Genomic DNA, 14590 nt, shown 5'->3' on the forward strand with positions numbered 1-14590 from the left:
TGTGATCCTTCTTTCCCTTTTTATGATGTAGCACAAGACTACGTGAATCCTGTGTTTCACTTATACATTAATAATTTGCTTTCAATTCATAGAGTTTACATGTTCATTACCTTGCTATTACATTTTAAAGGAGACATTTTACCATTATAGAAAGAGTGGAAACTCAAAATTCTGCACAAATAATATATGCCAAGAATAGTGCTTCATAAATATTTTCTCTGTTCTCCACAATAGTCCTGCCAGGAATGATTTCTGCTTTATAGATGTGGAAACTGAGGCTCAGGAAAGTTGAATATACTTGTCTGGATTTACTTGGCTAGTAGATGAGAGATGGAGGAGTCTAAATTTTATTTTATTGTCCAGACGGTGTACAATTAATTTCAAGCCACACTTTCTCGTACTTTGTACATTCATTTTCATAGTTTTTATCAACTGCTATGATCTTGATTACTAGGTATTATCCAGGATGCAGCATTTCAGGAATTATCTTTTCACACAGTTGGGTAAAGATTATGTGTATTGAAACATAAATCGTTTAACAGCTATTGCTCTATAATTTATTTGAGGGTGTGGCTTTTTTCTTTCAGGAGGTCATTGTTAACAAGATTGAAACTAGATCATGGTGAAGTATTATTGCTGTGTTCCCATAAGGTTATGGATCTCACTGAGCACCCAGTCATTCCAATATAAAGATATGGCAGAATAATTTTGAGCTATAAGTGATATTAAAGGCCATTTAATCCAGAAGGTTTCCAACTGTGCTCTATGGAGTCCTAAAGGTCTTATGGTATCTCCACAGGGACACAGTGAATGATGGAACTGGGGGCATCTCCTGACAACATCCCGTATGCATACTTCAACCAGCTTCTGTTTTATTGGTGTTGTTTCTGTATCTAGTTAGATTTTTGGTGGAAAAAAGTGTGCTACAACTAAAACACAAAGAAAAAACAAGCACAATGTTTTTTTTAATGTTGAGAACTATTGATAATCCAACTCCTTTATTTTTATTTTTATTTTTAGTTATTTAACTTTTTTGAGACAGAGTTTTGCTCTATCACCCAGGCTGGAGTGCAGTGGCACAATCTCAGCTCACTGCAGCCTCCGCATCCCGGGTTCCAGTGATTCTCCTGTCTCAGCCTCTTGAGTAGCTGGGTTTACAGGCACACACCATTGTGCCCAGCTAATTTTTTGAATTTTTAGTAGTGACAGGGTTTCACCATGTTGGCCAGGCTGGTCTTGAACTCTTGACCTCAAGTGATCCACCCACCTTGACATCCCAAAGTGCTGGGATTACAGGCGTGAGCCACCATGCCTGGCCTCCTTTATTATTATTTTTTCCACGAGAGTAAACTTTGGCTTAGACAGGTGAAATGAACCGGGCATGACAGAGGTAGCATTAAAACTAGCCTTCTGGTTCCCAGTCTGGTGTTGAAACCACTGTGCCATATTGAATCTTGTATAAGTTATTCGGAGCTTCAAATGACTTGATGCGAGCTCTCTGTAGTTTGGAAAATCAGGCAGATTATATTTCCACACATTGAAATAAAAATAAAAGTTTTATGCTTAAGATATATTTTAATTCCTCAACTGAAATATCTTTATCTTGAACTTTAAATTCTTTTCATTTGAATAGTTCCTGCATCATTACTTACTAAAGATTATCCCAAAACCCCGAATCGTATTTTTCATTGGCCTCTCCATGCAAAGAACATCCTCAAAAGAATCTTGACTCTGCTGAGCACAGTGACTCACGCCCGTAATCCCAGCACTTTGGGAGACTGAAGCGGGTGGATCACTTGAGGTCAGGAGTTTGAGACCAGCCTGGCCAACATGATGAAACCCCAACTCTACTAAAAAATACTAAAATTAGCCAGGCGGGGTGGTGAGCACCTGTAATCTCAGCTACTCAAGAGGCTGAGGCAGGAGAATCGCTTGAACCTGGGAGGTGGAGTTTGCAATGAGCCGAGACTATGCGACTGCACACCATCCTGGGCGACAGAGCAAAACTGTATCTCAAAAAAAAAAAAAGAGAGAGTCTGAAGTCTACATTTTAGGGCAGAATAGTAAGTCTCTTTCATACCAACTCTGATTGGTAGTGGGTAACTAGAGTACTTGCTTCACTGGTTTTGGGAACCCTCTCTGGACCCTGCAGGAATAGTTTGAAGATCTATTAGTGATGTGAAGCATAAGCCCCCAAATTGGCTGGGAGGTCCATGAGCTAGATATGATCATTTCTCTAAAGGATACTACCTCTTATTTTTGTGAGTCTATAAGCATAAAGTATAGGCTACATCTGTATTCCTTCTTAAACATTATGTGCATCTTGAAGTCATGCACACTCTGAAGAAGTCAGAGAGAAAAACACAAATGGAGGAAATTGGTCATTTTCTTATTATTACTGTTCCTTGTTTCCTTAAGAATCAGATAAGCAGTTGCACTTCTTGGTTTGTAAAGAACATGATAATTAGAGTAATGGTATTTCATTTTTTGAAGAAAATAGCCCCACAATTTCTAACCATTATGCTTTGGAACTACAAGAGGATCTGTCCCCCCAATTTCTAATGCACATATGAAAATTATATTGGAATAGAAAATATTTCTTACCATTTCTTTTTTAACCCTTAGGATTTGCCTTAAAGGGCATGCCAAAAATTGAACAGAGAAATCCCAAGGAAGCTGCCTGAATTTGCCTGTATACTCTCGTTCTGCATCTTATAAAGGACCAGACAAATCACATTAGTGGTTTTGGTGAGTGTACTTCCTCTGGTCCTTTTCCTTTCCACTTCAGCAAGAACGTAAGTTTTCATTCCTATCAACCAAGATACCTGCTGCTTGGACAATGTGTAACTGTTTGTGTTCATGTGGCAACGTTAGTGGAATATAGAACATGATAAGTAATCTGCAACCCACAATATAAACCTTTATGTCTTTGTGCACTTTACATCTTTGTGACTTAAGAGACAAGATATCACTATGTGTTGCTTATAAATCTGCCTCTTAACCTCCCAAAAAAGAGGTCAACTGTATTTCTTTCTTTCTTTCTATTTTTTTTTTTTTTTTTTTTTTTTTTTTGAGACAGTCTCACTCTGTTACTCAGGCTGGAGTGCATTGGCGTGATCTCAGCTCACTGCAGCCTCCACCTCCTAGGTTCAATCAATTCTCGTGACTTAGCCTCCTGAGTAGCTGGGATTACAGGCGCGTACCACCACACCTGGCTAATTTTTATATTTTTATTAGAGGCAGAGTTTTACCATGTTGGCCAGGCTGGTTCTAAAACTGCTGGCCTCAAGAGATTCACCCGCCTCAACCTCCCAAAGTGCTGGGATTACAGACATGAGCCACAGCACCCAGCACTCAACTATGTTTCAGTCAGACTGTATTTTGATTGTGTGACAGGAGGAAGGGTTCTTTGGTACAAACTAGACTAGGATTCGTGTGATAATATCTTGTGTTTTTTGATCAATCCTCATACTTTTTCTAAGTTTCTGTTTCCTCACCTGTCATATAAGGTAAAAATAACTATCATCCCAATTCATGACAGTCCAAAGAAAGACAACATATGTAAAAGCACTTTGACAACCATTTAATCTTCTCCAAGTAGGACTGAGCCCAGTAGGCAGAGGTTGCTGTTAGCCAAGATCTTTTTTTTTCTTTTTTCTTTTTCTTTTTTTTTAAAGAGACGGAGTCTCGCTCTGTCGCCCAGGCTAGAGTGCAGTGTCATGATCTCGGCTCACTGCAACATTCACCTCCTGGGTTCAAGCAATTCTCCTGCCTCAGCCTCCTGAGTAGCTGGGATTATAGGTGCGCGCTACCACACCCGGCTAATTTTCATGCCCAGGTAATTTTTTTTGTGTTTTTAGTACAGACGGGGTTTCACTGTGTTGCCCAGGATGGTCTTGAACTCCTGAGCTCAGGCAATCCGCCCGCCTCGGCCTTCCATGTGTTAGAATTACAGGCGTGAGCCATCATGCCCTGCTGAGCTGAGATCTTTCTGTGGATCTAGTGAGTGAGATTCTTCTATGGGCGATAATTCCCTGTGTGCTAGGAAGGGAAGGGAAGAGAAAGACTAGCCTCACCCTGACTTTGGATCCTAGCCCTCACACAGCTCCAGAAGGTGGAGGCAGTAGATACGGTGTGTCAGGGAGGGGCTGCTGGCTACACTGATGTGCCCAGCAATCTCTGTGAGAGAAAATAGGTACCTTGTCTTCATGTCCCCTAGGCTGGGTTTTGGATTTAGTCCATTGAATTCAGGGACTCAGAGAGCTAAATATTTTTAATTGTAATTTTTTTCTTCTTATAAAAGTATACTAGTGGAAGGAAATCTGGAAATTATAGAAAAATGTAACAAAATCTACCTATAATCCCACAATCCAAATATAACCAGAATTAACATGGTATATTTACTCTGATTTTGTTTGGTTGTTTAATTTTCATATGCAGTAGTCAGTCAGCCCCCATCTGCAGTTTCACTTTCCTCGGTTTCAGTTACCTGTGGTCAACTGTTTTCCAAAAATAGAGGCATACAGTATGATATTTTGAGAGAGAGAGAGACCACACTTACATAACTTTATTATTAGAGAGTATTGCTATAATTGTTATATTTTATTATTGTTGTTAATCTCTTACTGTGCCTAATTTATAAATTAAACTTAATCATAAGTGTGTGTTATATATGTAAATATGTATAGGAAAAAACAGTTTATATAGGATTCAGTACTATCAGAGGTTTCAGGGATCCACTGGGAGTCTTGGAACAGGTCCCCCTCAGATGAGGGGGGACTACCACGTATCTTTAAATATTATTTAGCAAAGTTAAAATAGCTGAGAATATTAAACAGGTACTCTAAGCTGTGGCTATGCCACAGTTTATTGACCATTTTTATACCATTGAATATTTGTGTTTATTACATGTAAATATAAACTATTATGTTCATTGCATTGTGTTATAAATAGCACTGCAGTAAATATATTCGAACATAAATCTTTTCTTGGGTATTTGATTATACATGTCTATAAATGGAATCACTGGGCTAATGAGAATTGACTACTTAATGAACACTGTAAAGCTCTTGATATTGTCTGTTTCAGAAACATTTTACCCACCTTCCCACCTATCTCCACGCATCATATATGACAATGTGCATTTCACAGGGCACATGTAAAAACTGTGTATTACCAATTTAAGAAGATTTAAAACCAGAAATACTTTTATAGAGACTCAAAAAATACTCAAGTTGGTGCAAAAGTAACTGCAGTTTTTGCCATTAAATATAACTACAAAAACTGCAATCACTTTGGCACCAACCTAATAAAAGCCTATTCCCTCCCCTTTACCTACCCCACCTCTAGCCAATATCAGGTCTCTAAAGTAGAAGACAGTGTCCCAGATCTGTTATTACTTATCAGCCTCAATCTCTCACATCTCTCTGTGGGAAAAAGATATGTGAGGCCTACATTTATTCAATGAGTATTTATTATTACCACTTATGTTCATTTCTTGCTCTGTGCATCAGGAGAAGCTACTGGTTCATGTGGTACTTCTGTTTATTATGATTATATTTTTGAAACACCACCATACTTTTTCTCACAGGAGCTGCACCATTGTACATTCCCACCAGCAACGCACAAGGGTTCCAGTTTCTCCACATTCTCACCAACACTTGTGGTTTTGTTTTTTTAATAATTGCCATCACAGTGAGTGTGAAGCGGTATATCATGGTGGCTTTGATTTGCATTTCCCTAATGATAAATGATGTTGAGCATCTTCTCATGTCCTTATGAGGCATCTGTGTGTCTTCTTTCTTTATTTTTTCAAGGGTCTTTGCAGATGTATAATGCAGATGTATAATGTATATCTTTGCAGATATATAATGTATATCTTCTTTGGAAAAATACCTATTCAACTTTTTTGACCATTTTTAAATTAGCTTGTTTGCTTTTTGTTATTAAGTTGTAGTTCTTTATATGTTCTGAATATCAGTTCCTCATCAGATGTGATTTGCACATATTTTCTCCTACACCGTGGGTTGCCTTTTCACTCTCTTGACTGTCCTTTGGTGCACAAAAGTTATTAATTTTGATGAAGTTTACTTTATTTATTTTTTTCTTTTGTTGCTGTGCTTTTGGGGTTGTCCAAAAAATCGTTGCCAAATCCAATATCATGAAACTTTGCCCCTGTATTTTCTTCTAAGTTTTATAGTTTTAGCTCTTATATTTAGGTCTTTGATCTATTTGAGTTTATTTTTGTATATAATGTAAGATAAGGGCCAGGATTTTTTTAAAGATGTACTTTTGATTCCCACCAAATCTCGGTGAAAGCCTGTGTCAGGCAGTTAAGAAAATGACACGAGTATTCAAGCCAACATTTGTTCTGAGTGATTTTTCTTCCTTGTATAGGCTTAGGTGGTTTCCCAACAGACAGGTGAAAGAAAGCGTTTGGGGAACTGATGGCTCATGTAACTAGGATACAGCAGTGAGGTGGCAGTTGGGCTCAGCAAGTGTTTTGTTGTAAATATGCTTGAAGAAATCCCCAAAAAGAGAACAGCAGGGGTAGATAGTGGCTTAGGCTAGAAAAAACGTGCATGTGGGTGTTATGTAGGTACATATATTTGTAGCAGAGGGAAGGAGAGAGGACACTGTTGTTGGGAACTGTGAGCTATAGAAGATAAAAACATCTTTTATACAAAAACAAATTTCTTTTCATGCTGCTTCAGAGAAAAAAACTAAATTAGCTACAATTATGTGCTAACTATGTTTCCAGAACAGTTGTCCTAGCTCTGTTTTATTGTGGACAGAACCTAACTGCACTTAACAAAATGTGAAGTCTGTCTAGACTTCCCTTGGAGAATACTGAAAAGTACGAAGAATCCCCAGGCTGTGTAAGCTGCCTTGCCTAGCTTCAAATGTCTGCACTGGACTGGCTGCTCTCTGACGCGCTTGGAGATGACAGTAGTGCCATGCTAATGCAACTCAGGGTCTCAGGGGTCTCCCCACATGAACAAGATTCTCTATTAGGCTCTCATCATTGGAATGCTTGACATTGGCAGTTGGCTGTCCAAATTCCAAATAAAGTAATGTTAAATCTTTTTTTTTTTTTTTTTTTTTGAGATGGAGTCTCGCTCTGTCGCCCAGGCTGGAGTGCAATGGCATGATCTCGGCTCACTACAACCTCCACCTCCCGGGTTCAGGTGATTCTCCTGCCTGAGCCTCCCGAATAGTTGGGATAACAGGTGCCTGCCACCATGCCTGACTAACTTTTGTATTTTTTTTTTAGTAAACATGGGGTTTCTCCATGTTGGCCATTGCTGGTCTCGAACTCCTGACCTCAGGTGATCCACCCATCTCGGCCTCCCAAAGTGCTGGGATTATAGGCATGAGCCGCTGCGCCCAGCCTGTTAAATCTTTTAAAACTCTGACTTCAAAACCTATGAGAAACAAACTGGAATCCAGCCCATCCCTGTTTTGGTTTTCACAGGGACTGGTTTAGGTCCTCAGCAGCGTGGGCTGCTGTAGGTCCTCATTTTCTCTTTGCCATAAAAAAGGATTTGGGAAAGAGGAAATAACTAAGCCAATTAAATTTTCCGATGCAGGATGGGATAAGATAGGCCATGCTTTCGAAAAAAAACAATTTGCAAGACTGGTATACTATATTTCCCTTGAAGCATTAAAGTCATTTCACACTTTATTAACTCGAAGAATATCCAGTATTTCCCTGTGAGCCTGGGAATAAATGATTAGGTCAAATCAGGGTGTTTTTACTGATGTATTAGTTTTTTAATTGAAATATTAACTCCAAGTGCACTCAGTGAAAGTACAGAGTACGTGAGACATGAATAGCAGTTAAACGCCAATAATCGTTCCAGGAGTTTAGTAGACCTGGGAAATCATAAATTTCCTGACACCTGAATTTCTCATTTTAAATACTTTAGCTTCAGTAAAATTCTAGATATGTATTGTATTTTCTGTTCATTTTTATTCTTCATTTAAGTGCATATTTCTTGAGTTTCTTTAATTAATATAGTTGTGCTTTCTATGTAAATTTGTAAGAATTTCCAACTGACTCTAACTGCCTAGTTTAATTATAGAGACTGGGAAAACTGGTTCTCCTTCCCTCCCTCTTCCTTCTTCTTTTAATAAGTATCTTTTTTTTTTTTTTTTTTTTTTTTGAGACAGAGTCATACTCTGTCACTCAGGCTAGAATGCAGTGGTGCGATCTTGGCTCACTGCAACCCCTGCCTCTGGGGTTCAAGGGATTCTCCTGCCTCAGCCTCCCAAGTAGCTGGGACTACAGGCGCCTGCCACCATGCCTGACTAACTTTTGTATTTTTAGTAGAGATGGGGTTTCGCCATGTGGGCCAGGCTGGTCTTGGACTCCTGACCTCAGGTGACCCACCCGCCTCAGCCTCTCTGGAGTGCAGTGGCACAATCTCAGCTCACTGCAACCTTCACCTTCCAGGGTCAAGCAATTCTCCTGCCTCAGCCTCCCAAGTAGCTGGGATTACAGGCGTGCACCACCACACCCGGTCTTTTCCCATTTTCCAGTTGAGAGAACTGAAGCTTGGGAGAGTAAGTCACCCACCTGAAGTCACACAGTTAATAAATGGGATTGAACTCAAGCAGTTGAGCTCTGGCATGCATGAGCTTGAGCTCAAGCATTGTAATAAGCAGCCTCTCAAAATACCTTCAAATAAAAGAGTGACTAAAAACTGCCTTCATGGGCAGGCCCCATTTATGTGCCTATTTCCTTGTGGCATAACATCTCTACCAAATTCCTGAGACAGTATAGCAGAAGCTAAGCATATCAGCTAAGGCCAAAAAAAAAAAAAAAAAAACAGTGATGGAAATTGTATAACTCCCTGGCCAGTACCTGCTTTACCAAGACGGCTCTAGGGATATTAACATTGGCATTCAATATAGCCCATTAGGGGTTGGTGTGGCTTTTCCATGTGACATTCCTGATGCCTGGGCATGTGTTAGAAATGCCAGCTCCTGGCTGGGCTTGGTGGCTCAGGCCTCTAATCCCAGCACTTTGGGAGGCCGAGGCGGGCAGATCACCTGAGGTTGGGAGTTTGAGACCAGCCTGACCAACATGGAGAAACCCCATCTCTACTAAAAATACAAAATTAACTGGGCATGGTGGCGCATGCCTGTAATCCCCGCTACTCAGGAGGCTGAGGCAGGAGAATTGCTTGAACCCAGGAGGCGGGGGCTTCAGTGAGCCAAGATCACGCCATTACACTATTGCACACCAGCCTTAGCAACAAGAGTGAAACTCTGTCTCGAATGAAGGAGGGAGGGAGGGAGGAAGGAAGGAAGGAAGGAAGGAAGGAAGGAAGGAAGGAAGGCAGGCAGGCCAGCTCCTGTACCAAAGCTGGCCTATTTGTTCTTGATGGCCTCCTTTTGGCCGTGCAGAAATACCACCACATAGTACCTGGGTATGACTATTTGTACCCAATTCTATATACAGGTAAACCACAAAAAAATTTTTTAATTATTTTTATTATTCGTTTTTTTTTTTTTTTTTTTACAGACAGGGTCTTGCTCTGTTGCCCAGGCTGTAGTGCAGGGGCATAGTCATAGCTCAATGCAGCCTTGAACTCCTAGGCTCGAGCAATCCCCCCACCTCCCCAGTAGTTGGGATTTCAGGCATGCACCCCCATGCACAGCTGTACCACAAAACTGATGTAAATAGATACATGAAAAAAATGTCCAAAGCGATTTGGTGGAAGTTACATATAAAAGGAAAACTTTTTGTAGCTTTGTCCTACCATGTTTCTTACAAAAGACAGTGCACATTCATTCATTCTTCTATCCGTTCATTCTTTTATTCAAACAGTCATTCAGTGCCAGGCACTGGGGATAAAATAAGCACCGCTGCCTTTGAAATGCTTCCATTATAGCTAATAAAATAAGGTATAAACACTATTGTTTTAACTTTTCTAAGACATTTCAAACAATGCATAAAGAAGTGGAAAGAGCCTTTAATATCTAAAATCACTTCATAGTAACACTTTTCTGTGTTAAAGGACCTGTCTCAGATGGTCTCATTTCTAATAGACTTCTTTGAAAAGACTTAGAAACAAACAAAATTGATAAAAGAGCCCACAATATTCACAAATACCATAGGATGACGCAGGTTCCTACTCATATCAATGAACTCATGGTGCTTACTTTTCCAAATTTTTAAAGTAAATAAGCCATTGGGTATTAGAGTTGAACCTTAGCCATATGTTTGCAGAAGGACCTGTTTTTTAAGCTATCTTTTTTTGTTTTTCACTATGTACCCAAAAAAGAAAGAAAAGAAAAGGAGAAAAAACATCCCAAATATCACCAGAGTTAGAAAGGTGGAACAACATTGAAACAATGCAATGAATAAAAAGAACATGTATTTTCTGGATTAAAGTTGTATTTAATGCATTTTGTCTTTAAGTTATCCCTCACCAGAAAGCTCACTTCCTTTTTTATATTTTCTCATAAACAGCCTACTGTGGTCATATTGCCATAAATATAGTTGCGTTTGAAAATAGTTTTATCTTCCAAAATACCCCACATTCAACTTAAGCATTTATAGAAGAAAGTGTTTTAACTCATGACTTTTTCAATGTTGAGGGTATTTCTGGGCGAATACTATTCTACTATAATTATTGCCTCGAGATAGCTGGTCAATGAACATGACATCAACATAACCAGGATCTGTTTTTTTCTGTGATAGCAGATATTGTTTCCTAGTTGCAACTGAAATGACTAATGTTAACCAAATAAAAGCAGAAGGTCACACCTAAAACTAAAGCTAATGTTTGACTATGTCAGTCTGTTTCAGAGCCTTTGTTTCAAGACAGGCAATCTGTCATTTGTTTTACGAAAAAACCTGTGTTATTTTTGTATACTACTATTTGACATACCACCAGAAGGTGCATATTGTACATGTATTCATATACAGTATAAGACAGCAATAACAGACCATACTGTTACTATATAACGACTACTGGCAAACTACTAATATCGTTTGAAATTAGGAGGAAAAGACTAGCATTCACATACCATTATAATGACTGTAAGTTTATGTTTGGGAACGTTCACTTTCATTTTATTTTATTTTATTTTGTTTATTTAATTTTATTTGCTTTAATAGAGGTGGGGTCTCACTATGTTGCCCAGGTTGGTCTCAAACTCCTCAGCCTCCCAAAGTGCTAGGACACCACACCCAGCAAAAAGTTCACTTTCTAAATCTGGGCATAAATTTAAGAAAAAATTTTTTAACTTAATCCCCAATGTAATAGTAAAATTTAAGAAATTTAACGAATGAAAACTAAATACCCTTGGCTGGGCCCAGTGACTCATGCCTGTGATCCCAGCACTTTGGGAGGCCAAGGCCAGCGGATCACTTGAGGTTAGGAGTTCAAGACCAGCCTGGCCAGCATGGTGAAACCCTGTCTCTACTAAAATTACAAAAAAAAAATTAGCTGGGTGTGGTGGTGTGCACCTGCAATCCCAGGCTGTGGCACAAAAATCACTTGAACCTGGGAGGCAGAGGTTGCAGTGAGCCAAGATCGTGTCACTATATTCCACCCTGAGTAACAGCCTTAAAATGTCTTTTTTTTTTTTTTTTTTTGAGACAGAGTCTCACTGTGTCACCCAGGCTGGAGTGCAATGGCACTATCTCAGCTCACCACAACCTCTGCCTCCTGGGTTCAAGCGATTCTCCCTGCCTCAGCCTCATGAGTAGCTGGGATTATAGGTGCTGGGCCACCACGCCTGGCTAATTTTTGTATTTTTTAGTAGAGACTGTGTTTCACCATGTTGGCCAGGCTGGTCTTGAACTCCTGATCTCAGGTGATCTGCCCCACTCGGCCTCCAAAAGTGCTGAGATTACAGGCGTGAGCTACCATGCCCGGCCCCCACCAATTTTAAAATTTTCAAAAAATCCTGTCTTTTATATTTGGACTCTCTGGATTTGGTTTGGTTTTGGATATAAAACAACTCTACTGCCAAAAAATAAGTCAAACTATAAAGTATCACCTCAAAGATAAGGCATCTTTATAAAATTACAATCACAAATTTGCCTTCTCTAATTGTGATTTTGAAGGAAGCACAGGATCACCCTCCTTCTCAGTTTCTCCATCAAGAAAATGAGGCTGGCCGGGGGTGTTGGCTCACGCCTTTAATGCCAGCACTTTGGGAGGCCGAGGCAGGAGGATTGCTTGAGCCCAGGAGTTTGAGAACAGCTTGGGCAATGTGGTAAGACCTCATCTCTACAAAAAAATAAAAAATTAGCCAGGCGTGGTGGTGAGGACCTGTAGTCCCAGCAACTAGAGAGGCTGAGGTGGGAGGATCCCTGGAGCCTGAGAGGTCAAGGTAGGAGGACTGCTTGAGCCTGAGAAGTTGAGGCTGCAGTGAGCTGTGATCATGCCACTGCACCCCAGCCTGGGTGACAGAGCCCTTGTCTCAAAACAAAAAAAAAAAAGAAAAGAAAAGAAAAAAAAGAAAATGGGACTAATACTTTTGTATAGTATTGTTGGTATATACAGATATATAGGAATAGTATGTACAGGAAATATATATCTATAAATTCTCAGTAACTTGAATCATATTCTTAACACAGGAAATTGCTTATCTAAAAGAACACTATTATGAATTTTTTGCAATTAAAGATGACATTTATAATTAAAAAGTAATCATATATCAAACTACCAGTTCATATATTCAACTTCTGGCACATAAAGTTTTTCGAAGAATATTATGCCCAGGTTTCTTTCTTAAACCTGCTTCAGTAATTGTAATATTTTAATTTTAACATGGCATATGACACCATAATTAGTTAACAGACAATATTTAGGGCCTACTACATTCACTGGGTAGGCACAAAGCTCCCATGCAGGAATACTAAGTAGTGATAAAAAGAACATAATACTTACGTAATTGAACAAATATAAAAGAGAACATAGTAGTAGCCATTATAACTACACATTTCACATGTACAGTGTCTTAAAGCACTTTCTCAAGTAAATGTAGAAGGTACTATCTGTGTAAATGCCCTTTCAGTTTGTCCATAAGCATTTGGGAGTGAATACCCTCAGGTTCTTTACATTTTAATTTTAAAAAGTATCTTGCCAGGCAGATAATTTGCGACTCTAAACTGTGACTATACAGTTGTCTACAAAAAGAAGATCCTTGAAAAACATTGACTCTTGACCAGCTGAAATAATAACAAAGGGCCTTGAGCATTTACTGTAGCCAGGTACTTTTTTCTTTTTTGTTTGTTTGTTTGTTATGAGGCAGGGTTACCCTCTGTTGCTCAGACTGGAGTGCAGTGATGTGATCACGGCTCATTGCAGCCTCGACCTCTTAGGCTCAAGCGATCCTCCCACCTCAGCCTCCTGAGTAGCTGGAACCACCACACCTGGCTGATTTTTGTATTTTTTGTAGAGACAGGGTCTCACTATGTTGCCCAGACTGGTCTGGAACTCCTGAGCTCAAGCGAGCTTCCCACCTCAGCCTCCCAAAGTGTGGGATTATAGGCTTGAGCCACCACACCCAACCAGCCAGGTGCTTTTAATCCTCCCAGCATTGTTAATGATAATATTATCACCATTTTATAGATGGTGGAGCTGAGGCTGAAGGAGAGAAAGTGACTTGTGTGATGGCATTTGTTTTTCAAGTGGTACAGTCAAGATAGGAAGCGAGGCAGTCTGGCTCCAGAGCCTGGGCGTGGAACTGCCTCATCACAGTCCCATGTTCTCACTTACACGTTGCGATTATGTGAATTCTAGTCCTTCAACATTTCCATTTAAGAATTTAATTCTATAGGTTTTTAAGTCTAAAAACATTGTTTGAACATGTTAACTCCTTTTCAAAGAGCCAGAAATAGGCTATGGGACAGTTTGCAGAACTCTTTGAAAGCTTAGAAGCTTTGGTGGGGAGGGGGAAGAGGGGAAGCGATGGGGATGGTAGAAAGTAATGATTTCCCAACAACTTTACCATGTGTCTGTAGTGGAAATTCCTTCCACTCTGTCAGCCAGTGTCCATTTCTTACCTATCGTGGTCTTATCCTGTTAACACTGGCTATTGCTAAACCTGCTATGAGTAAGTAAGTAGCAAAGAATGAGTATCATGGTAGAAAGAGCTTTGACTTTGTCATCAGATTGACCTACATTTCAATTCTGTAAGCTGGGTCAAGTTGACACCCTCAATCTCCTGATCTTTAAAATGGGGCAGTATGGCCAGGAACACTTGGGGAGGCTGAGGTGGGCAGATCACCAGAGGTCAGGAGGTCAAGACAAGCCTGGCCAACATGGCAAAAGCCTGTCTGTACTAAAGACACAAAAAAATTGGCCGGGCGCGGTGGCTCAAGCCCGTAATCCCAGCACTTTGGGAGGCCGAGACGGGCGGATCACGAGGTCAGGAGATCGAGACCATCCTGGCTAACATGGTGAAACCCCGTCTCTACTAAAAAATACAAAAAACTAGCCAGGCAAGGTGGCGGGCGCCTGTAGTCCCAGCTACTCGGGAGGCTGAGGCAGGAGAATGGCGTAAACCCAGGAGGCGGTGCTTGCAGTGAGCTGAGATCCGGCCACTGCACTTCAGCCTGGGC

General features: G+C 40.1%; 1 protein-coding gene across 4 annotated transcripts in view; it reads left to right on the top strand.

The window, feature by feature from the left end:
• The window catches only part of RBM47 (RNA binding motif protein 47), a 206901-nt gene that overhangs the window by 161602 nt on the left and 30709 nt on the right, over window positions 1–14590 (top strand). For all 4 annotated transcript variants that reach the window (XM_023224487.2, XM_023224490.3, XM_023224489.2 and 1 more), the window contains one exon: window positions 2626–2748. The gene's annotated coding sequence lies outside the window, so the exon portion shown is untranslated. The remainder of the gene's footprint in view (window positions 1–2625; window positions 2749–14590) is intronic.

The sequence above is a fragment of the Piliocolobus tephrosceles genome, chromosome 3 (assembly GCF_002776525.5).
Source record: "Piliocolobus tephrosceles isolate RC106 chromosome 3, ASM277652v3, whole genome shotgun sequence".
Classification (NCBI taxonomy): domain Eukaryota; kingdom Metazoa; phylum Chordata; class Mammalia; order Primates; family Cercopithecidae; genus Piliocolobus; species Piliocolobus tephrosceles.